The sequence below is a fragment of the Heterocephalus glaber genome, unplaced genomic scaffold (assembly GCF_053883595.1).
Source record: "Heterocephalus glaber isolate CG9 unplaced genomic scaffold, H.glaber_assembly_v1.0 deba00000676, whole genome shotgun sequence".
Taxonomy (NCBI): Eukaryota; Metazoa; Chordata; class Mammalia; order Rodentia; family Bathyergidae; genus Heterocephalus; species Heterocephalus glaber.
In genome coordinates, this window is record NW_028258156.1 from 10,066,591 (window position 1) to 10,090,215 (window position 23,625).

Here is a 23,625-nt window from a genome sequence, read left to right on the forward strand (position 1 = left end):
GATGATCACAGTGCTGACCCAGGAGGAACTGAGATTGCAGGGCCTCAGCAGTCTTCAGTCACCTGCTTTCCAAGGCTTGAGACACCCTCACCTCTGAATGAGTCATCGAAAGGGAATCTGGCCTGGCAGGTTTCAAGGCTGCAGCGGATTTGTTTGTATGAAGATTTTTCTGCTCTTGCCAACAGGAAAGGAGTCTTCTTATTTGTTGGAAAACATTAAACCACTTTAATTTCCTTTTGTGGAAATAGGACCATATGTACTGTTGGAGATTTTTTTCTTATTACTTTTCCAACTATTTCCGCTTTCTCCCTAGAGTGAAACTCTAGCCATTGCCCCGATCTATTGGTTTCGGGTGAGGAGCCTGGATTGTGGGTATTGTAGTTCTTCTGCCTTCCAGGGTTTCTGGTTGGGCAGCATTGGTGTCACATTGGTAATCTCAGGTGGCTCCGGAAGCCGGCCAGAGCAAGGCACATTTGAAGAGGGTGCCTGGCTTGGGTAAAATGGCTTCCCTTCACTAAAACATTGTGCCTGAACTGAAGAATCTGGGGCTCACTTCCACACATGTAAGTGCTGCTTCTTAAAGACTAATATTTCTTTCCCTGGCGAAATGTACTGTACACTGGGAAGTTGTAGTTTCCAGGAAAATTGAACAAGGAACTTCTTTCTTCCCAAGCCCTGCTTAGAAAAAAAAAAGAGGAAGGAAACTGGTATTCTGTGGGGTTGTGAGACTTGAGGTAGAACAGTACCTGGTGATATAGTTTAGAATAGAGTAGTTTATTTAAGAATCAGGAATACTTGCAGCATAAAGAGTCAAATGAAAGAAAAGGACCACTTTCACTTGCTTTAAATAGGTACATGGTTGAAATTCTCTGAAAATTTAAAATATTACAAAACACATCCAGATGAGTTGAAAAGACTGAGCTTTGAAGTTGATAAAGAGGGGTTGGCCCCACTGCTTATTATATATGTAACCTGTAGCAAAATCTTTCACCTTGTACAGCCTTAGTTTCGTCATCTATAAAATGGGTAAAATCTGCCTCACTGATTTAATAGAGTTACCTGAGAAGACTGCACTGTATTAAACAGATGGTTAGTGACTGATGGAAGATTGGCTTCATTTTAATTATGCTTCAATTATGCTTTAAAAACAGTTGAATCAAATACTGTATGATTCCACATGCATGAAGCATCTATATTACTCAAAATTTTACAGAAACAGAAAGTAGATTGCCAGGCAGAGAGGAGAGGGCATTGAGATTGTTTTATGGGTAGAGAATTTTAGTTTTGCAAAATGAAAACATTTTAGAGATTGTTGCCAACAATTAAATCTACCCAACAGTATTGGACTTCACACTTAGAAGTGGTGAAGATGGTGATACCATGTTATGTACCAAAAGAATGTGTAGCAAAAATTCTGATGCTTCCCATTTATTAAAGTCCCTGTTTCCTTAAAAAACATCTAAATCTCTATTCAGTGGGCCTAATTTCAGAGTGATAGTGAATCACTTATGTTAGTAGCTTGTTTTTATGTGACAACAGTTTTTAGTGATGATGATACGTTTCATGTATATTTTTAAAGTTGTCTTGAACTTAGTGGTGATCCTTTCATGTCCTCCTTTATGTAATTACATGATTATATCTAGCTCGCAAGAGAGATTTTTTAAATGATTTTTTGGTAATGTATAGAATCTAGGAATTATGCAGTCTCATTATTAATTACAATTTTCTTGAAAGGTTTAATTAAGACTCATTTCTAAAACTAAAGGCAAATATATTCTCTATGCCAGTTTTCTCAGCTTATCCCTGACTAAATTATAAAACGATTACTTTTATCTGTGTTTTAGAGCAATGAAGACTGTTAAAACAGTCTGTTAAAAGCTATCTAATGTTTAAAAAGTGTTAGTGAAATTGGAGGACCGAAAACAATTTAAAATTATATTGATTTTAAAGCTGAAGACATGAGCTTATTGAATGTTTAGTAAATCTTTTCTCAAGAGGCCACACATAGGCCCAGCTGTCTATAAAGACTAAGCACTCTGCATGGTATTTTGTGTGACTGAGAGTGATAACAACCAGTGTTGGTGATAAGCATGCAGAGCTTTGTGTGATATGCTATGCAAGTGTGAGCCTTCTCAGGAGCTATGCTGGCAGGTGCAGGACAGCATCAGATGGAACACAAAGGTGGGGGAAGCAGCAGAAGCAACACTGAACATTAGTGCACACTTCCTAACAAGCCAGCTTTGTTTTTGCTTTGAATGCCACATATGGTGTGGTTTCTCTAGGAAATGTCATTTGTTTGTTTGACCAGGATAGCTAGCAGTTGTATAGCATTCTCTCTCTGGGCTGGGCCTGGAGGATAAAAGAATGACTCAGACACAGCCCTTGAGGGGATCCTTATCTGCTCCTGGAAATGTGTATTCAGAAATAGAGGGAAGAAGTGCTAATCCATGGGTCACTCAGGCTGTTCATGGAGTCCTCTTAAATCTCACTCTGTAGAACGTGTGATGCTCAGTATCAGGGTCTTTAAGAGAAGCCTCTATAAATCTGTTCTTGAAACAAGGTCACTGGAGACCAGAAAAAATAAACTTAAAAAGCACAGTGGAATGACTTCCCCAAACAAGGAAGAGGTGCTGGCCCAGGATGCCTTCCCAGAGGAAGGACATGCTGGGTGGACTGAATGTCTCCAGGACACTGTGGGATGTGGGTAGACTGGCCAGAACTGGAAAGACATGCAGACTTGAGATCATCAGAAAAGGGTAAAGAGAATGTCTCACATACATTTTCCAAATTTTGCATACATGAAGTGATTTTAGGTAACATATATACTAGAGAATCAATAACATTGAAATGACAACCGTATAATTATACTTTTCAATGTACATTCAACTCTTTAAGGCTAAATTTTGTTGATATGATTTGAAAATTCTTCTAATACTTGTTTAAACCTCTGTATAACAATAGAGTAAGTAACAGATGCTAGCAGGCCAAAGTATTTAACTTAATAACTCTTAAAATGACATTTATTTTTAGAAGCATTGCCTATTTATTGCAAGAGATAAGTGTTTTTCATTTATGATGGCAGAAATTAATGTTTGAAATACTTATCTAGGCTAAAATGAGTGTTGACTTACAGAGAAAATTAAGTAAAAAGGAGTTTGGACAGTAATTGATAATGAAAAAATCATGACAACCTCTCCAAATGCCTGAGTTTAGGAAATAATGAAATAGGAGGAATGTCAAGGAAGAAAATCAGAAAGTGAAATTCAACAAACTGTCATTATATAGTAGATTGCTAGAAAGGAAGGACATTGTGTATTCTGTAAAGGACATTCTCAGGGATTTGGGGTGATAGTACTAGAAAGAGGTTGATTGTAGAATCTTCAGAAGAATTTGGACTTTAGCTTCTAAACAGCAGAGGGTTTGAAAGTGTCCTACCCCAGGGACTGATATGGTAAAAGCCTTGCCTGTGCTAGTAGATGCATCCTGTGAACAGCATACAGGGACCTCGGAGCACAGGGAACATGAATGTGAGGAGAGCACTTTGGAAACATGTTTTAATAATGTGACCGTGAAGAAATGAGGCATGCTAGGAACTATAAGGAAAAATAAAGAGGAATGGAGTCATTAAGTAAAAAAGAACATGGAGAAATAATAAAGATAACAACAAGCAAGGTGGTCTTGAGTTTTTAAGCATGGTAGGGTGAGAGACTGATGGTAACACTGAAGCAAAAGAAGGGGAGCTAGTTCTTGGGGAGGGGGAGAATTGCTTTGTACCTCTGGAATTTGGCGCAAGGATAAGAAGAGAACTTACAGAGAAAGGGAAACTGCATTGTTCACCACCTGGGACAGGAATTCTGGCTTGCCACCAGGGTTGGCCAGACACATGGAGGACAGAGGGAGCATGCCTCATCTAAGAATAAAGCCTACCACTGCTCTTCTTCCTGCCCTACTTAGGGTTCTAGTGGAGGGAAGCTAAAGAAAGGGAGCCTTCGGCTTCCCAGGAATTAGAAGGCTAGGGAAAGGCATGCTGATCTCTGCACCCAATGTTTTACTTTCTCTTGAGGACTCTCTTTTGGGTACTGTGATCATTACTTTGCCCAGAGATATAAGGCTTTTTTATGAGGACCTTCCTCATAGTACAGGAGAACATTCTCACCCGTACCCCAGAGACACATCCCAGGTTTTATGTCCAGATATAATAAAAGTGTTTTCTATTTCTAGTGGGACAAACACAATTTATATGTTTTCAAATACATACAATACATGGTAGATATTGACAGATAGATGGCTATCACAGACATGTGCACCTAAGACCCAGCTTAAGAGATAAAACATTAAAGATAAAAAAATAAAAGATCCTTATCAGTCCTATTTCTCTTTCTTTTTTATCTTTTTTTTGAGCCCATGGGGTTCAGTTGTCATGGGGATCTATTTAATTTTTTTTTCTTTATTAAATTCTTTTATGGTAGTTATGTAACACAATTACATTTCTCATTGGGAATTGTACCTTTACATAATGCATCTTGGTTCTTCTTTTTTCCCCATTCCTAGCCCTCCCTTCGTGCCCTCCACTCTTCCCTATTTACAAAGACTTTATTTCCACTTTTTCCATTTCTCAGCATTTTTCCTTTCCTTTCTTTCCATTCCCCTGCCCCTCCCACTACTCCTACCCCTTTGGACCTTTTCTTCCTATTTTGCATTATCGATTATTCATTCTAATCATTGGTACATTTTAGTTATACAATATAATGACATTCATCATTGGAAATTTGCACCTTTACATAGTCTCTCTTGGTTCTTATTTTTCACCCTTGCCCAGCCCTCCCTTCAACCCCTCAATTCCTCCCCATTTACAAAGATTTTGTTCCTATTTTTCCATTTTCTCATATTAATCCCATTCCATTCTATCCTTTCCCCTAGCCCTCCCACTTCCTTCCCCTTTGCCCCTTTTCTTCCTATTTCACAGTACCTATTATACATTTTGGTCCTTATTTACACTTTCAGTTTCTCACACCAGAGAAACTATTTGGTATTTATACATGTGTGTCCTATTTATTTCACTTAAGAGTATTGCCTCAATGTGCATCCACTTAGCTATAAATGTCTCTAATTTCTCATTTTTTCATGGCTGAGTAGTACTCCATTTTATTAAAAAAACACATTTTCTTTATCCAGTCTCCAGTTGATGGGCATTTGGGCTGTTTCCAAGTTTTAGCTATCACAAACTGTGCCGCTATGAACATGGGTGCACATATATCACTGTGGTATGATTGTTTTAATTCTTTGGGGAAGATCTCCAGCAGTGGAATAGCGGGGTCAAATGGGACTTTCAGTCCTAGTTCTTTGAGGTATCTCCATACTGATTTCAACAGTGGTTGCACCAGTCTACGCTCCCACCAGCAGTGGAGCAGGGTTTCTCTTTCCCCACAGCCCTGCCAGCATTTGTTATTGGTTGATTTCATGATAGCAGCCATTCTTTCTGGAGTGAAGTGGAAACTCAGCATTGTTTTCATTTGCATTTTCATGTATTTATTTGCTATTTCTACTTCTTTGTGTGAGAAATGTCTGTTCATTTCAGATGCCCATTTTCAGATTGGGTCTTTAAATTTGGGAGCTCTGATCTTTTTAAGTTCTTTATAGAGTCAAGATAGTAGACCTTTGTCTGAGGAAGAGCAGGTGAAGATTTTTTCCCACATTGTGTGTTGTCTCTTCACACTGCTGGTGGTTTCTCTTGCTGTGCAGAAGCCTTTTAATAAGAAGAGATCCCACTTGTTGATTGTTTGTGCTCGTTCACGGGCAACTGAGGTTTTGTTCATAAAATCTTTTCTTACACCAATGTCTTCAAGGGTTCTACCTAACCTCTGTTCCAACTGGTTCAGAGTTTCTATTTTAATATTTAGATCTTTAATCCATTTTGATTTTAGTTTAGTGCATGGTGAGAGATATAGGTCTAGTTTTAATCTTTGGCAAGTTGAAGCCCAATTTTTCCAGCACCATTTATTAAAGAGGCTATCTTTCCTCCAGTGAGGGTGTTTGGCTCCTTTGTCAAAGATGAGATGGCTGAGTGTGTCTGGAGTTGTTTCTGCATCTTCCAATCTGTTCCACTGGTCCTCAAGTCTGTTTCTTTGCCAGTACCATGCTGTTTTTATCACAGTAGCTTTGTAGTATAGTTGCAGTTTGGGGATTGTGATACTCCCTGCCATGTCTCTGTTACCTAGAATTGCTTTTGCTATTCTGAGTCTCTTCTTGTTCTAAATGAATTTTTGGATTGTTTTCTTGAGGTCCATGAAGTATGCTGCTGGGATCTCAATTGGAATTGCATTAAATCTATATAGCAGTTTTGGAAGTATGGCCATTTTCACTCTATTAATCCTTCCTACCCAGGAGCAGGGGATGTCTGTCCATTTTCTGGTATCATCTTCAATCTCTCTTTTCAGAGTGCCTTAGTTTTCAGAGAAGAGGTCTTTGATTTCTTTCATTAGGTTGATTCCTAGGTATTTCAGTTTTTTGGATGCTATTGTGAAAGGAATTATTTGCCCTATTTCTCTCTCAGTGAGTCTGTCAGTCGTGTAGAGGAAAGCTGTTGAATTTTGTGTGTTGACCTTGTAACCAGCTACTTGATTGAATTTGGTTATTAAATCTAGAAGACTTTTGGTGGAGTTCTTGGGGTCTTCTATATAGAGTATCATGTCATCTGCAAATAATGACAATTTGACTTCTTCATTACCTATCTTTATTCTTTTTATTTCTTTCTCTTGTCTAATTGCCATGGCTAATGTTTCCAGAACTATATTGAACAAGAGTGGCGATGGTGGACATCCTTGTCTTGTTCCTGATTTTAGTGTGAAGGATTTCAGTTTTTGACCATTTAGTATGATATTGGCTGTTGGTTTTTCATAGATGGCTTCTATCAGTTTGAGGTAGGACCATCTATTCCAATTTTTTGTAGGATTTTTATTACAAGTGCATGTTGGATTTTGTCAAATGCTTTTTCTGAGTCTATGGAGATAATCATATGGATTTTGTCCTTGACTCTATTGATATAGCATATTACATTGATTGATTTTCATACATTGAACCATCCCTGCATCCCTGGGATGAATCCCACTTGATCAGGGTGTATGATCTTCTTGATGATCTTCTGCATTCTGTTTGCCAGTATCTTATTAAGGATTTTTGCATCTATGTTCATTAGTGAGATTGGCCTATAGTTCTTTTCGGTTGGGTCTTTCTCTCGTTTGGGGATCAAGGTGATGCTTGCTTCCAGGAATGAATTTGGGAGTATTGCTTCCCTTTCAACTTCATTGAAGAGTTTGAACAGTAGTGGCAGCAGTTCCTCTCTAAATGTCTTGTAGAATTCAGCAGTGAAGCCATCAGGGCCCGGGCTTTTCTTAGCTGATAAGTTTTTAATTACATTTTCAATTTCATTGGTTGATATTGGGTTGTTCAGAACTTTTAGGTCTTCTTCATTCAACTTTGGTAATTCATATGTATCTAGGAATCTGTCCATTTCTTCTGTGTTGTCCATCTTGTTGGTGTATAGGTTCTGGAAGTAGGTATTGATGATCCTCTGGATTTCTGCTGGGTCTGTTGTCATTTCACCCTTTTCATTCCTAATTGCATGGATTTGGGCCTTTTATTTCCTTTTTCTGACAAGGTTTGTCAATTTTGTTGATTCTTTTGAAGAACCAACTCTTGGCTTCATTGATTTTTTGTATTGTTCTCTTAGTCTCCATTGCATTGATTTCTCCTCTGATCTTTATAATTTCCTCCCTGGTATGAGCTCTGAGGTTGTCCTGTTTTTCTTTTCCTGGATGCTTGAGTTGCAGCATTAGGTTGTTTAATTGGGCTCGTTCTGTTTTCCTAATATGCATATTCACTGCTATGAATTTCCCTCGTAAGACTGCTTTCATTGTGTCCCATAGATTCTGATATGTTGTATTGTCATTGTCATTTAATTGAAGGAACTGTCTGATTTCTTCTTTAATTTCCTCTCTGACCCATTGGTTATTCAGAAGTGTGTTGTTCAATTTCCATGTGTTTATGAAATTTTTTGAGTTTCTTTTGCTATGGATCTCCAATTTCATGCCACTAGTGTCTGATAATATACAGGGGATAACTTCAATTCCTTTACACTTACTTAAACATGTTCTTTGTGTGAGTATGTGGTCTATTTTGGAGAATGACCCATGTGCAGCTGGGAAGAATGTGTATTATGAGTTTGTGGGGTGGAAGACTCTGTAAACATCTGTTAAGTTCATTTGTTCAAGAGTTTGATTGAGTTCTAGTATTTCATTACTTATTTTTTGTCTAGTTGATCTATCTATTTGTGACAGTGGGGTGTTGAGGTCCCCCACTACAATTGTATTAGTGCGTATATGACTTTTCATGTCCATTAGTATTTGTTTTATATAGTTGGGTGCACTAGTGTTTGGTGCATGTATATTTATGATTGTCATCTCTTCCTCTTGGCTTGTTCCCTTTACAAGGATGTAGTGTCCTTCTTCATCTCTCTTAATCAGTGTTGGTTTGAAATCTACTTGATCTGCAAAGAGGATAGCTACTACTGCTTTTTTCGGGTTCCTGTCACATGCAGTATTGTTTTCCACCCTTTAACTTTCAGTCTGTGAGTTTCCTTTTGAATTAAGTGTGTTTCTTGTATGCAGCATATTGTTGGATTTTGCTTCTTGACCCATTCTGCCAATCTATTTCTTTTGATTGGTGAATTGAGACCATTAACATTGATGGTTATAACTGAAACATATTGACTTGTCATTGCCATGACTTTTTCTTTTTGTTGGGTTCTCCCTCTTTACATTTAATTTCTTGTCATGCTAGATGGGTTCATTCTGCTTTGCTTCCTGGGGTTGTGTTCCTCAATGTCTGTTCCTAGGATATTGTGTAAAATTCTTTGGAGTGCTGGTTTGGTATTCATGAAGTTCCTGAGGTGCTCTTTGTCATGAAAGTATCTTATTTCTCCATCCACTTTGAAAGATAATTTTGCAGGGTACATCAATCTGGGTTGCAGGCTGTTTTCTTTTAGGGCTTGAAATATGTCACTCCAAGCTCTTCTTGCCTTGATGGTTTGTGTTGAGAAGTCTGCTGTGATTCTAATGGGCTTTCCTTTGTATGTGATTTGTTTCTTTTCTTTAACTGCTTGTAGAATTTTGTTCTTCTGCTGAGTTTCTGGAATCTTAACAATTATATGCCTATGTGTAGATTTTTTTGATCAAGGCTATTTGGAGTCCTATATGCCTCACTTTTCTGTATGTCAAGCTCTTTGCCCCTGCTTGGGAAGTTTTCTGCCATTATTTCTGTGCAGAGATTTTTTATGTCATCTGCACTCTCTCCTGTTTCTTCATTGAGCCCAGTCAGTCTTATGTTATTCTTCTTTGCATCATCTAGCAACTGCTGGATTGATTTCTCATGTTCCCTTATAATTTTGAAGCAATTTTTCTTTTCCTTGTCTTTAATTGCAGTCTTATCTTCTATATCTGAAATTCTGTCCTCACATTGGCTCATTTTGCTGTGTAGACTTTCAATGGAGTTTTTCATGTCCTGGGAATCTATTTGCATCTGTTTTATGGATTCCATTTGTGTCCTACGTTGGGATTCCATCATGTTCCTCTGCTACTCTCTAGATTTATTATTCGTTTCTTGCACTAGGGGCACAATTTCTCCTGTTATCTGAGAAATTATTTCTGATTTCATTTTTTCCAGATCCCCTTTTGTTCCCTGTTCAGTGGGCCCAGGTGGTTGAGTATCAGAGTGTTCCATCTCATTTCCCTTTGGGGTTGCTGTAGGTGATCTGGAAGTCTGGTTTTGAGACTTATTTACGTGTTTTCTCATTTCAACTGCGGGGTGGGGGTGTGCTGTTGGTGCCTGCACAGATTACCTCCTCTGAGCTGGGAGAGGTGGGACAGGGGCCAGGAGCAGTGGTAGGCATGGTGGCACAAAAGCCCTTTCCTGTGGGCTGGGAGCAGTGGGAGGAATGGTGGCTGGGAAGCCCCTTTCTATGTTCTTGGAGCAGTGGGATGGCAGCTCAGAAGCCCCTACCTCTGGGCTGGGAGCAGTGGGAGGGATGGTCACCTGGAAGCTCTTTCCTCTGGGCCAGGCGCGATGGGACAGAAGGTGGCCCAAGAGCCCTTTCCTCTGGGCTGGGAACAGTGGGAGGGTTGGTGGCCAGGAAGCCCCTTCCTCTGGACCAGGAGCAGTGGGATGGCGGCTCAGAAGCCCCTACCTCTGGGTCGGTAGCAGTGGGACTCAGTACCGTGGTCTGTTAGCCCAGTGTCCTCTGGGTCTTTGTAGTGTGGAACCAGGTGGCTGCCTGTCTGCAGTGGGCTGATTTGGTGTGTTCTGTGTGACTCGGGACCTCGGTAGGGTGTCCGCAGACCTGCCTGTGTGCAGCGGGCTGATTCGGCGTGTTCTGCATGACTCCCCTATTTCTCTTTCTGATCTCAGAGACTATCACTATCTTGTGTGTAGATAACACAAAGAATATATTTTTATTCTTTCATTTAAAAAAATGTTTTTGTTCTTTCTGCTGTCTTATGGATATATTAATAAACAGTATGTAATATTGTTTAGAATGTTTAAATTTTTCATATAAAGTGTATATTAGGCATCTGCAATTTGCTCTTATTTCTCAATATTATAATTTTGAGATCATTTTATGGTAATTCTTTTAGAATGATCCATTGATTTTCATAGCTGTATAGTGTTTTGTTAAAAGTAGCACTATACAATGTTATATTTGTGTACCAATGTAGGAATTACTTTAGTGAATATTTCTAGGAACGGATTTGCTAAACCACAGGCATATTTATATTCAACTTTATAAGATATTGAGAAATTTATTTAAAAATATTTATACCGCATTATATGCTCAGCCAAAACAAGAGTTCCTATTTTGACTTATTATCCACAAATTTGTTCATCTCAGATGCTGTAATCAAGTAATTTTTCCAGATATAATTGAAAGCCATGTGCTTGTGGCATCTGGGATGCCCAGATATTGTTTGGAACATTCCAAACTCTAAAATATAGTGAAAATTTTTATGTTAAATCAGCTTCTGTTTTTCAACTAAGATGCTAGAGATTGACTAGTTTTTCCATTTAATAGGCATAGACTTTTCTATTAATTGTATTAATAAAAATAATGATAATAATGATGTTCATAATAGCTGGTAACACCAAGCTATGTGGTACTTACTGTCCTAAGCACTTTAATTACATTGTCTAATTTCTTTAACTTTGAGGGGCAGATAATGATATCGTACCTCCCAGAGATGAAGAAATTTGGCTCATAAAAATTGTTTTGTCAATAGTAAGTATGTTAATAGTAAGTATAGATTTTGTGTGTGTGGTTTTTTTTGTTTGTTTGTTTGAATCAAGGTTTTACTAGGTAGCCCACGCTGACTGACTTCAAACACTTTATGTAGCCCAGGATAGCCTATTGAGCATGTGATTCTCCTGCCTCAGCATACTAAGTACTGAAATTACAGACAGAAATCACCATGCCCAGATGAGATTGTAGCTCTTGTAACTAGTAAATATCTTCTAAATGGAACAAGAAAGAATAGATAGGAAGAAACTGGAAAAATAGACACTCAAGTATTAGAGTTCTTGAAAACAAAAATGCTTTTAGAATCCGATTAATATTTAAATGACATTGAAAGGGCACACTCAAATAATGGGAAGAGTCAAACAAGTGCTATATTTGTACTGAAGAGAACTTAATTTTTCCTAAAAAGATGGTTTTTGCAGTGAGCAAACTTTACTAAACCTTAGAGACTTGAGAGAGGAAGTTAAAGAGGCAAAAGTTGGGGGGAATAGCTGTTTGTTTACCATAGGAAAATAAGAGTCATGATCATGCTTACCAAGTTGTGTACCTTTAAGGTTTGTGTCATAAATCCTATTAGCATTTTTATGCCAAAAACACGTATTCAGAATGAATATGTGAATAATGAGTAATTGACCAGAAATGTTATGTGAACATATTCAACATACGTTACACATTTTTATTTGTGCTATAGCAAAATTTTAGATTGCTCCTTTGTAAGTCACATTAAAATTTGGTCAATTTTCTATTGATGGCAATAATTTTTTTCCCATTATTTGCTATTGTGGCTAGTTCTGTGGTACATGGCATTGTCCAAATTTTGTAGGACTCTTCTGATTACCTTTAAAGAAAAATTTCTAGAATTTGAACTATGGGTTATGATACAAAAATTCCCTATCATATTATGTAACAGAAGGAAAGCTTTTAAAGAGTTCTTAATGCAGATTGAATTGATAAAACTTCCATTTTAGAAAGATCATCCTAAAATAGAAAAGATTAGAGACAGTGGACCGCTTATGATTTACTGCAGAAATGTAGGTGGGAAAAAGAGCTTGTACTAGTTAGTAATGGAATGCTGCAGAAGATTTTCTTTTCCCAGTATGAGGATTCAAACTCAGGACCTTGTGCTTGCCAGGCAGAGATGGCACCACTGAGCTACATCCCTAGCCTAGCTGCAGAAGATTTTACTGATAGTAACTTTGTAGAAACTAATGGATTGGGGACAATGGATTGGGTTAGGAAGGGAGTTGACTTCACTTTCTGATATAAGGATTTATCTAACTGGGTGGGTGGTGGTATCTTTGTTCCTTTAGATAAGGAAAACAGGAGAATCAGAGGAAGGAGAGGCATGGTGAGTTGAAGCTGGTGGACTTGGATATGCCTATGGTCATCCACACAGAGAAGTTGCTTAAGCAGTTGGGCAGGTTTTAGAGTCAGGAGTGCAAATGGGTTAGAGATAGACAGGGAGTCAGAAATCTTTTGGTGTCACTACCGTCATGAACATGGATGCTCTTTCAGGAGTATTAAGAACCACAGCATGAGAAAAGTATGGGCTCAGGGTGGTGCCCTGAAACATAATAATAATAATTATATCTGTAATCAGAGGAAGAAGCGGGGATAATGGAGACTGAAGAGGAAGGGCCAGAAAAATAGGAGAAAATCCAGTGAATCCAGAATGAGTGAAGACAAAGGAGGAGGATAACTTTTCAAGAAGGAAAAAGTTGACAGTGCCTGATATCACAGAGAGCCCCAATAAAAATGAAAGCTGGGTGCCCTTTGAATTTCGCTGGGAGCCTTGTCCAGAGCAGTTTCTATTGAGCAGCAGTGGCATGCACCAGAGCACTATGTTTATATCTGTATTTGAGGAATATGACTTGCATGGTAGTAGATAGAATGTCTTAAGGAAGGGAGGGACAAGAAAATGGGACACCAATGCAATGGAAAAGCCAATGGGATTCTAGAAAAGAGATTAAAAATAATTAAACAGGGCAGATGCCATGGGCACAGATAGATACTGTGGCAGTGGAAGAGGATGAAGTTTAAGAGGGCTTCCAGGTACTAATCTGAATAAAAGCAGAGTTATGTTGGTGGAGATATGGGAGGGAGATGTTTAAGGTGTGTACAAAGATGAACACAGTGGTGGACAGCATTCATGTGCACATATCTTACAAGTGAATGTTATAGTTCTACAGCTCAAGGAGGGCTCTAGATTAGATATAAAAATCACTGAGCTTTCCCCATAAAAACTGGGGTTTAGATTCATGACTAACTTTTTTTTTTAAAACTCATGAATCATGAACTCAAGGAGATCACTAAAAGTAAGAAGAAAAAAGAAATTCATGGGGAATGTTTAAATAATCAGGTATGGGAGGAGCCACCAAAGAAAACAGGATAAGAATAATCAAATAAATAGCAGGAAAATTTCTTTCATAATAGTTTAGGAAAGGGAAGGAGGGGGTATTTTTAGGGAGCCAAGGTTATATCCAAATCAGACACCACCACTGTTAAAACAGAAATAGAACCGAGGAAGCCCTTTAGGAACTGTGCTTCTTCTAACTCTTGCTTTGTCTTAGAAAATACATTTTTCAAATATTTACTATGATATGCTGTTTTATGTTTCCACCTAGTTTATTTTTCCCAATTTCTACTTTTTTGGTATGGAATTAAATACTTAACTTTAATTCTATAATTGCTTTCAATTTCTTTTCCTGCTTGTTGAAGTCACAGGACATATTTCATAATCGAGCTGCATTGCTCAAAACTAACCTGTTGTAGTTCCAGACCAGCCTTAATTTCATAGTGAAACCCTGTCTCAAAAATTAAAAAAGAATACTAAACTGTTGTGACATCATGAAATTATATGACAAGTAAAACATGACATGTTTCCCTTTACATTTTTTGACATTCTAAAGAATATAAATTGTGTTAATGTCAGATATTGATTCATATATCAAAAAATTTATTCAAAAAAAAGTGTTCTTTGATAACCATAGCATGAATTTGAGATCTTCAGACTAAGGTATTGGAAGGAAACATTTTACCCTTTGCTAATTAAAAAAATAGGACATTGTCACCAAAATGTGCAGTCTCTGCTAAGTGAGTTATTTTCTTTTTGGATAACCTTAATAAAATTGAAAAGTTATAAAATATTATTATTTAATATCAAGAATAAAAAGGGGTGGGGGAAGGAAAGAAGGGAAAGGAATAAATATGAGAAAAGGAAAAAACAGAAACAAAGTCTTTGTAAATAGGGAGGGGTGGAGGGGATGAACGGAGGGCAGGATAATGGGGAAAAAAATAAGAACCGAGATATATCAGGTAAAGGTACAAATTCCCAATGATAAATGTCATCATATTGTATACCTAAAAATGTACCAATAAACTTAATGAAAAAAAAAATGTCATTTTTTTATCCTTTTTTTTTTGGCACCGGGGATCAAACTCAGGACCTTGCGCTTTCGAGGCAGGCGCCAGATCATTTTTTTAGTGTAAAGGTTAAATCTATTTTATTTTCATGTAGTTTACAAACTTCTAGTGTCGATACGGTTTCCGTGTTATACCTGTATTTCTGTTTATTTTTCTGTCATCTCTTGAAAAAGTAATGTGTTTGCTACAGCTCACCTATTTACTGAAAAATTTCAACTCCGCTATTCTGTCTTTGGTGTTATTCTCAGTTTTCCAAAGATTGGTGTTATAAACAAGTTGGTCAGTTATATAGGATGTGTTTTTTCACTTGGACTTGAATTGGGACACAAATGTTTTTCTATGCCAGCACTGCAAAGTAAGATGTTGGCGACATTGTGCCAAAGAAAGACTTAAGAATCACATTTTATAAAATAGAGCAGTAGACACAGGCTTCAATGTGTATCCACATACACATTCAGGGCTGATGTAAAAATTTAAAAGCATATACATAGATATACCTCTTGTTTCAAAATCCAAATGAAAGCATGTCTGATCTCCTTTCTTTTACTTAATACATTTTAGTGATGGGCCCTTTTTTTTTAAATCATGCTTATATTATTTTCTGGTATTTAGTGATTATTACCAGAGTTGCAATGATCATGTTTGTGTAGTTACAGGATATAGAATTGGAAATTTTTCTGACAATCCAGGACAATTGATTTCAGACACCCAAACAAAGTATCTGGCATAAGATCTCAATTGAGAATATGTTCACAAGTTTGTAGCTCCTCAACTACTTCAAAGGATGACACAAAGGAGGGATAAACACTAAACTTGTTTTTGAAAGAGATTTTTGCAAGGCTATTCTTATACAGAGAGGTGGAGACAGGAGATGCTACAATCTCAGATCAAATCTGGAGGAAGTGGCTTCATTGCATATTTGATGAAAGGTTAGTGTCTTCCTGCAAGGAAATCAGATCTCAGAGCAGCACAACCGACTTAGGAATTGAATGCATCACTAGCTTCATAGGCATTGCAGTCAAAAGCTTCTAAGGATATCCCAAAATGCATGAAGGGGCTTCTACTCCCCCCCGCCACTACATTAGCAGCAACTACAGCAACAATAAATATTAGCCAGGTCCAAAAAGGAGGGTCAAAGCCTGCTCTCAATAATGCAAGTAGAGTAAAATGTTCTGTTATATTTTTCCTCTTCCTTCCTTATTCTCAAATTTTGGAACCACCAGGAATGGTAACTAGCATCTAGATGATGGAGAGGTGATGTGGAAAAAGAAGTGCTTGTTCTACTCACTTTCCAAAGACTGTAGACCTACATGTTATAGAGGAGGAGGATTAGCTGTATATAAGGAGATTGGTGTGCTGGTAGAAACTGCTTTATGTAACTTAAAGTAACCACAAGATCAGAAAAAAAAAAAAAAATATATATATATATATATATATATATATATGTGTGTGTGTGTGTGTGTGTGTGTGACCAAAAGATACACGGTGCCCACTGGGGAATTTTCATCAGTGCAATGAAAAAAACAAAACTTCTCCATTGAATATTTTCTAAAAAGTGGTGGACAAAAATAATATGTATTCTATTTCTTCTTATTAATTGTGTTCAGATTTAGGTGGTTATATACCTATCTTTGCCAACATAAAAGGGGAACATTCACTTCTAAATAAGCACAATATGCTAATCTGTGTATTTCCAGGGCAAAGTTACAGTAGGAATAACTGAAACAGAATTTTAAAGCTGTAATTTTCAGTAAGATAATCACTAGCTACATATATATTTTAAATTTTAAATAAATTAAAAGTAACTCTAATAAGTTACTCATTTCAATGTTCAGTGGCTACTGTAGTAATTGATTATCTGATTAGACAGAGAACATACAGAACATTTGCAAAATCAGAATTTTTAGGCAGTAGAAAGGTAAAATTATTTCTGCCTCATCGAAGATCAAAGAGCTGTAGCAGCTTGGTCAGATGGTTTGATTCATGTCCCATGTCCTTTTCTCTAAACCACATTGGTTGACTCTCAAGGAAAGTGTAAAATCCACTTCAGACTACTTTCAAAATACAAAAGAGAGCCGGGAATTTAGCTCAGTAGCACAGCGCCTGCCTTGCAAGTGCAAGGTCCAGAGTTTGATCTCCAGTACCTGGAGGAAAAAAGAATAGGTGTCAAAATACAAAAGAGTATATTTTGCACTCTAGATGCTGTATTCCTAGGAGAAGGAGATGGCTCATCTCTATGTGATTACAGTTGGTAAGAAACACGGTCTTGTGTGCTGTTTCTGGTACTTCCCATTTTACAACCCATAAAATGTGTTTACAGAGGTAGTTCCATCAAAAGACTGTTTTAATGACAGGGAAGAGTTTTAGATAGCAATACCAAAGTACTAGATAATGTCATTTATCTGTGTTATCCCTCACTTTGATATGGTTCTGCAACAAACTACTCTCTGACTTTGATGAGGACAGATGGTTTGCAGAGCAGACTTGTTATCTGTTGTCCTTTACAAATGAAGACAAATGAAATTCATCATAAAAATAGTGCTTCACACTAAACATTTAGTGGTGTGTGGAGATAACAGTTTTATTGGGGAAAGGAAATACAGGAGTCAGTTGGAAAAGAAAAAAAAAAGAAGAGTAATTATCCAAGAATGAGGTATGAAGCTCACTTCCTTTACTGAATGTTTTGCATCCTTGGAGGATGAGGCTCAAAAATGGAATCTAATTTAGTCCTGAGTGCAAAATCTCCGAGGAGTGACTTATACAATCCCTTGGGAACTTGGGAGTGGCAGAGAAGAGAAAGAGTTGGGATCTATTTTTCTGCATTCTCAGGCCACTTTCCTTGTTCAACGTAATTGCCACTTCTCCTTGTCTATAGTTTGTTCTGCCTTTGTTTTCTACCTTCCTAAAATGTGCATCATAAGTTAGACCATGCGATTCTCTTAAACTCCTCCACATCATCTCTCTTGTAGACTAAAACGATGTCAAGAGTTGCCCCTCCAATCCTGTATCTTTTCCTTTTGTTACTCCTCATTCTCTTGCCTTGTCCTTTTCTACTGCTATGCCCTATCCTTACTGAGCTTCATGATGCTCTTTGAATGAGCCATGTTCAATCACTTGTTTCTCTACCTTTGTGTATCACATTCCTTTCAATGGGAACACTTTTTATCCTCATGTTCCCTACAAATTCTGGTGTGGAGCTGGCATTTGAACCATTTGCCCCAACTTCCAGAACCCATTTTATAAACATTATGCAGTAACACAGAGAGCACAGGCTGAGGGGCCTTTTCTGGCCCCTTTTATTGGCTGATACTGGCTGCTTCTTTGCTCCCTCTCTTGTATAAATGCTGATCCTGTCACCCTTCTTTGGGTCTAAACAGCATGTGTCAGGGACTTCCCTACATATATGTATTTTTATTCTTTTTTGGTACTGGGGATCAAACTCGGGACCTTGCACTTGCACAGCAGACGTTGGAACCACTGAGCTAAATCCCCAGCCCGACTTCCCTATATTTATTTATTTATTTATTTAATTTTATTTAATTAATTAATTTGTTTATTTTGCTTAAATTCTTTTATTGGTACATTTTAGGTATACAATATGTTTACATTTATCATTGGGTGTTTGTACCTGTACATGATGTATCTTGGTTCTTATATTTTCCCCATTACCTGTGTGCCCTTCACCCCCTTGACCCTTCACTATTTACATACTTCGTTTCCATTTTTTTTCTTTTCTCATAATTTTTCCTTTCCATTCTTTCCTTTCCCCATCCTTCCCTATATGTAATTCACCAACTCAGATGATATAATCTTCCTTTAGTTTTTCTTTTAAAGAAAGAAACATAATAATAGAGACCCAGTCTACTAAACAGTACCCAGTCATCTTCAAAGAATTTTTAAGAGAGAAAAGAATAACGACCTGGGTAGGGTTAGGTTGATTCTTTCTTGGATAAAGAATGTTATTAAAAATATTCAGCAAAGCTAAGCAGTGGACACTTGGCCCATCACAGTGGATGCTGTATAGAATAGGGTGCTTATGTGCCAGTCATCCATTCTGCCTGGAAGCAGAGGATGGGCCCATTAAGTGCCTGGCCCTTGTAAACTTCCAGTCTTGGAAAACACCCAGTTTCTAGGCTGTGGTGGCAAAGAATGTTTTATGAGCCTGACTGGGCCAGTGAAAATATTTTTCCTGGCTGAAGCAAAAAGAAAATTAGGTACTTCTGGTTGAGTGCATTGCTTCGGGTCCCCTCTCATGTGACTGGATCACTTGATTTCTCAAGTCTTGGTTTGAGTTTGTCAGTTTCCTAACCTAGAAATTCCCAGTGAATAACCTATGTACTCTTGCTCATTGAAATTTGAGAGCAATTTCCTTTCTCTTCCAGGATTTGTGGTTCTGAGCAGTAAATTTTTTGAGAAGACTAATACCAAAGGTCTCTCAGTAGCTCTTGTTTCCTTAAATGTCATCATATGTTTTCTTCAGTATTTATTATTATTTTGAAATATAACTCAATGGTTTTTCTTAGTTGAAGAGATTATTTTATCTATAGCTGTCCATTTCTTGTAGTCTTCTAAGTGAGTAGAGTACATGTGTATTTCTGTGTGTGTGTACATGTATAGTGCAGTCACTTGTTTTTCTTTATTCTCTATTTTGTTAATAATTGTAGGCTAACTCTCTTGATCTTTAAAACTCAATTTCCAAACTCAATTCCCTTTATGAAAGTATGTACAACTCACTACTTTCTTATTGATTTATTTTATAGAATGTTTAGTTTTATTTTAAAATATTTATTCTCTAAAAGTGAAACATAAGCTTTTTTTCTTAATACAGAAGGGAGTAAGGATTGACAATGAATTCTGTAATTATTTATTTATAAGTTCTGGGGATCAAATCCAGGGCTTTCACACTGAGCTACAACTCCATCCCTTTTTTCTTTTATTTTGAGACTGGGTTTCACTAAGTTGCTCAGCTGCTCAGGCTGGGCTTGGCCTTGTGATCCTCCTGCCTCAGCTTCCCAGAGTACTGTGATTGTAGGTGTGCACCATCACACCTTGGTTATAGTGTTATTTTTGAATGACAATTTGTGTTCTCCTTGATTCCATTCTATGAGTACTTCTTCATGCATTTTGGTCTTTGATCCTTGCGTTAATAAATGCCGCGTTGTCCCTGTGTGCTTCGTGTTTAATTCGAGCGATTTTATTCATTCTGCCATTCCAATCCTTATTTCAGGGTATGGCTCTGGAGTAACTGCTTCCTGGAAATTATACAGGGATCTCTTTGATATTGTCACAGGGTGTGGACTGGGGAGGGTGCTGCTGGGACACAGGGCTGATTTCCAGCCAAGAGGTGGCCAAAGCAACCATTCTACTGAGCAGGCAGGCTGATCCTTCACAGATATTTCCTGGTTGTGGTGCTGCCTGTGACAATCTCTACGCTCAACATCCCTTCTGGTCTGATATCAGAGAGCTTTGGCTGGTGTGATGCCTACTTTGTCCATGAGTCTGAACCAGAGAACGCGTGCCAACTGTTTATCTCTGGACTGCATTTCCATATTACTAGCTAATTATTTTTACTTCTACTCACAACTTTCTTATACTAGCCTTGTATAAGCTTCATAATCTTTGTCTGTCTCAATTTCTTATCTGCAAATGAATGTATAACACTGGGTACTTTTCTCCTGAGATACTTCTGAGGATTAATAAAGTGGTGTTCAAAAACACAAGTGTCTAAGATGTTAGGCCTCCATAAATTCAAATTACTATTATCACCACCAGCCTTCTTTTGTCCTGCCGTCATAGTATTAGTACTCACAGAGCATCAAATATTCATAAAGAGCTTTGCATTTGAGAAAGTATCTTCTAATGTCTGTTAACTTAGACGAAATTCCGCCTTCACAGTCTCGGGGATCATACTATCATGGATAAAAAGATTTGTTAAATGTCCTTCATAGAACTCTCTTTTTCATTGAGTACTCTTTTGCCAGTTCAAAGTACTATGATTATTTTTAGTCCTATTGTGTCTTTAATTTGAAGGATTTGTCCTCTATCAAGTCTGTTTGAGATGTGCAGGATTTTCAGATAATATGTATGCAATTGGACTTATAGCTTGATGACACTCACAAATATTTTGTGTCCTTAGGAGTCTGGAGAGGTTAGAAGGGAGGCTGAGGTCTGGAGGTATGACTCCAGGATGGAGTCTAGTACCAGGGGGGAACTTTGGGAGCTTATGAAGACACAATTGAATAATCAAAGAGTAGAGCCCAGACCAAGTATTTACTTGTCTGGATTAGCCTGAAGGCTTACACGTTGGGCAGTTGGTTCCTTTCATCCCCTATCACTCACTAACAGACCAACAGCCATTAAACTTCCTCTCTGGGCAGTGCTGCTGCCTTCATTGCTTACTTCTTAACCTGGTATGATATGCTTGACTCTTTATCCTTCTAAGATCTCCCATGCTGCCTTTGGATCTGATGCCTAATTCCTGTTCAGAAAACCCCCTGGGACTTTACCAAGGCACTAGTTTAATTAGTGCCAGATTTTCCTAACCCATGATCAGACATTTCTTTGATCCATATCTCTTAGGCAATGTTTTACTTCTCTTCCTACCACTCTCTTCCATATCTCATTTGTCAGACCCCCTCAGGGACCTCCAGAGGCTGTGGGCCTCTTGAGATGTGTTGATAATACCAAAACATCAAGCTTTTCTGCTGTTCCCTTCACCTGAATTAGTCAGTGTGGTATCTGGGAGCCCTTCTGTCCCCTATGACTGCTGTATAAAGGTTTCATCTAGAGTGGGGTAGTGGTTTCTTCTTGTGATTTTTGAGACTGTGTTATGATTCCATAATGAGACAGTCAAGTTTCTGGAAGATAAAATAAGGAATCAAAATGCAAATAAAATGATAACAATCAGTCATGGTTTTGGAAATATTTGTCCTAAAATCCATGATGTGAATTATCTGTTTAAATGATAAAAAAATTGATGAAAATTTTTGTCTTCCAGTTAAAATTGAGTAGAATCATGACTGAAATTTGAAGCTCAAATATGGCATCTTCAGGTTTCTTTTTTTTTTTTTTTTTTGCTTAAATTCTTTTATTGGTACATTTTAAGTATACAATAAGTTTACATTTATCATTGGGTGCTTGTACCTGTACATGATGTATCTTGGTTCTTATTTTTTCCCCATTTCCTATGCTCCCTTCACCCCCTCCCCCTTCCCTATTTACAAAGGCTTTGTTTCCATTTTTTCCTTTTCTCATAATTTTTCCTTTCCCTTCTTTCCTTTCCCCTTCCTCTCACTTCCCCTTCCTCTTTGGACCTTTTCTTCCTATTTCAAATTATCAATTATTCATTTTAATCATTTTAATCCTTATTTACACTTTCAGTTTCTCACACTAGAGAAACTGTTCGGTATTTACACGTGTGTCCTATTTATTTCACTTAAGAGTATGTCCTCAATATGCATCCATCTAGGTATAAATGTCTCTAGTTTATTGTTTTTTATGGCTTGGTAGTACTCCATTTAAAAAAAACCCCACATATTCTTTATCCAGTTTCCACTTGATGGGCACTTTGGCTGTTTCCAAGCTTTAGCTATTACCAACTGTGTATGGCATCTTCAAGTTTCTATGATCTTATCCTATGTTTGTTGGAAATCTTTGTGCACCGTGAAAGTACATTTTATGTCTAAGTTTTTGACCAGAGACATTTGTGAAATAAACCACACTCCTAGGTTTTTCCAGTCCTTAGTTTATTGATAGTAGGTGCACAAGAATGTTCAGGTTCTACTCAATGGACAGACAGTTTCATATGAATAATGTTAAAGGTAAAGTCAGGTGAACATTTAAAATGTCCAAGGAAGATAAACAACTTGTCACTAAGATTCCACAGAATCTTTATCTTTATCTTATTTAACATGGAAGAATGCCAGTGATTTTTTTTGGGGGGGGGCAGGGGTTAGGAAATTTAAATCTCTTACAGATTCCTAGGGAAGAGGCAAGAGGCAGAACCAGTTGAAAAGACTTGAAAGGAAGAGAAGGACCTCCTTGCTATACATAGATCTAGGAAGAGCAAAAATAGTGCTGGACTTGAGAGAAATTAATGTTTGCTGCCTTGTTGTGTTTAAAGAAATCTCAGAATCTCTTTAATTTTAAACAAAATTCTAAACTGCTCAAAAGTTTTCAAAGGCCATCATTTTAATTTTCTGTTTGTTTGTTTTGGCTTTTTTGAGACTGGGCCTCACTACATAGCCCAGTCTGGCCTTGAACTTGGCGCTCCTCCTGCTTTACTCTCCTATGTGCTGGGAGGACAAGTGTGCACCACCATACCTGCCTCATCTTTTTAATTTTAAGACGTTGTAGGGATGGATCTGCCTGTTTTGATCAAAATAAACACCTGGAACTCAGAATATCTGAGTTCTGGCAGTAATCTGTTCACTACCAGGTGCTTACCCACAGTTTAAATTGTGCTGCCCATCACTTTTTTCATACTTACCAAAAAAGATGAGTGAGGTTGACAGGGTGCACTGAGATGTCCCATCGGAAGCTGGGAGGCCTGTGGGTGACTTTTAAGCTCTCCACTGCACTGAACCTAGAGGTAGAAGGTCAGGGAGGAGGAAGTAGGAGGCTCTTATCCTCCTATTTTTCTGCCAGAAGAACTCTGTTTTTATTTGTTTAGCTTTTCAGTTATGTTCTTCAAGTTTTGTGCAATATTTCATTTGAAGACAAAGATTTTCTGCATGATAGATATGTTTGAAGGCATACAATTAAATCATTATTACTTGTTTTCACATCTAAAGATATGTTTCCCTCTGACAACTAATGATAATATATTTTAAATGCTGTGTATATGCATACATATATCT

The 23,625-nt window shown here is 37.6% G+C and overlaps 1 protein-coding gene across 2 annotated transcripts in view; it reads left to right on the plus strand.

The window, feature by feature from the left end:
• Nucleotides 1–363: 363 nt before the first annotated feature.
• Macc1 (MET transcriptional regulator MACC1) overlaps nt 364–23,625 on the plus strand; it is a 77,571-nt gene continuing 54,309 nt past the window's right edge. The window contains exon 1 of one of the 2 annotated variants that reach the window (XM_013070292.3): nt 364–563. The gene's annotated coding sequence lies outside the window, so the exon portion shown is untranslated. The remainder of the gene's footprint in view (nt 564–23,625) is intronic. The other variant, XM_013070291.3, reaches the window with a different exon arrangement.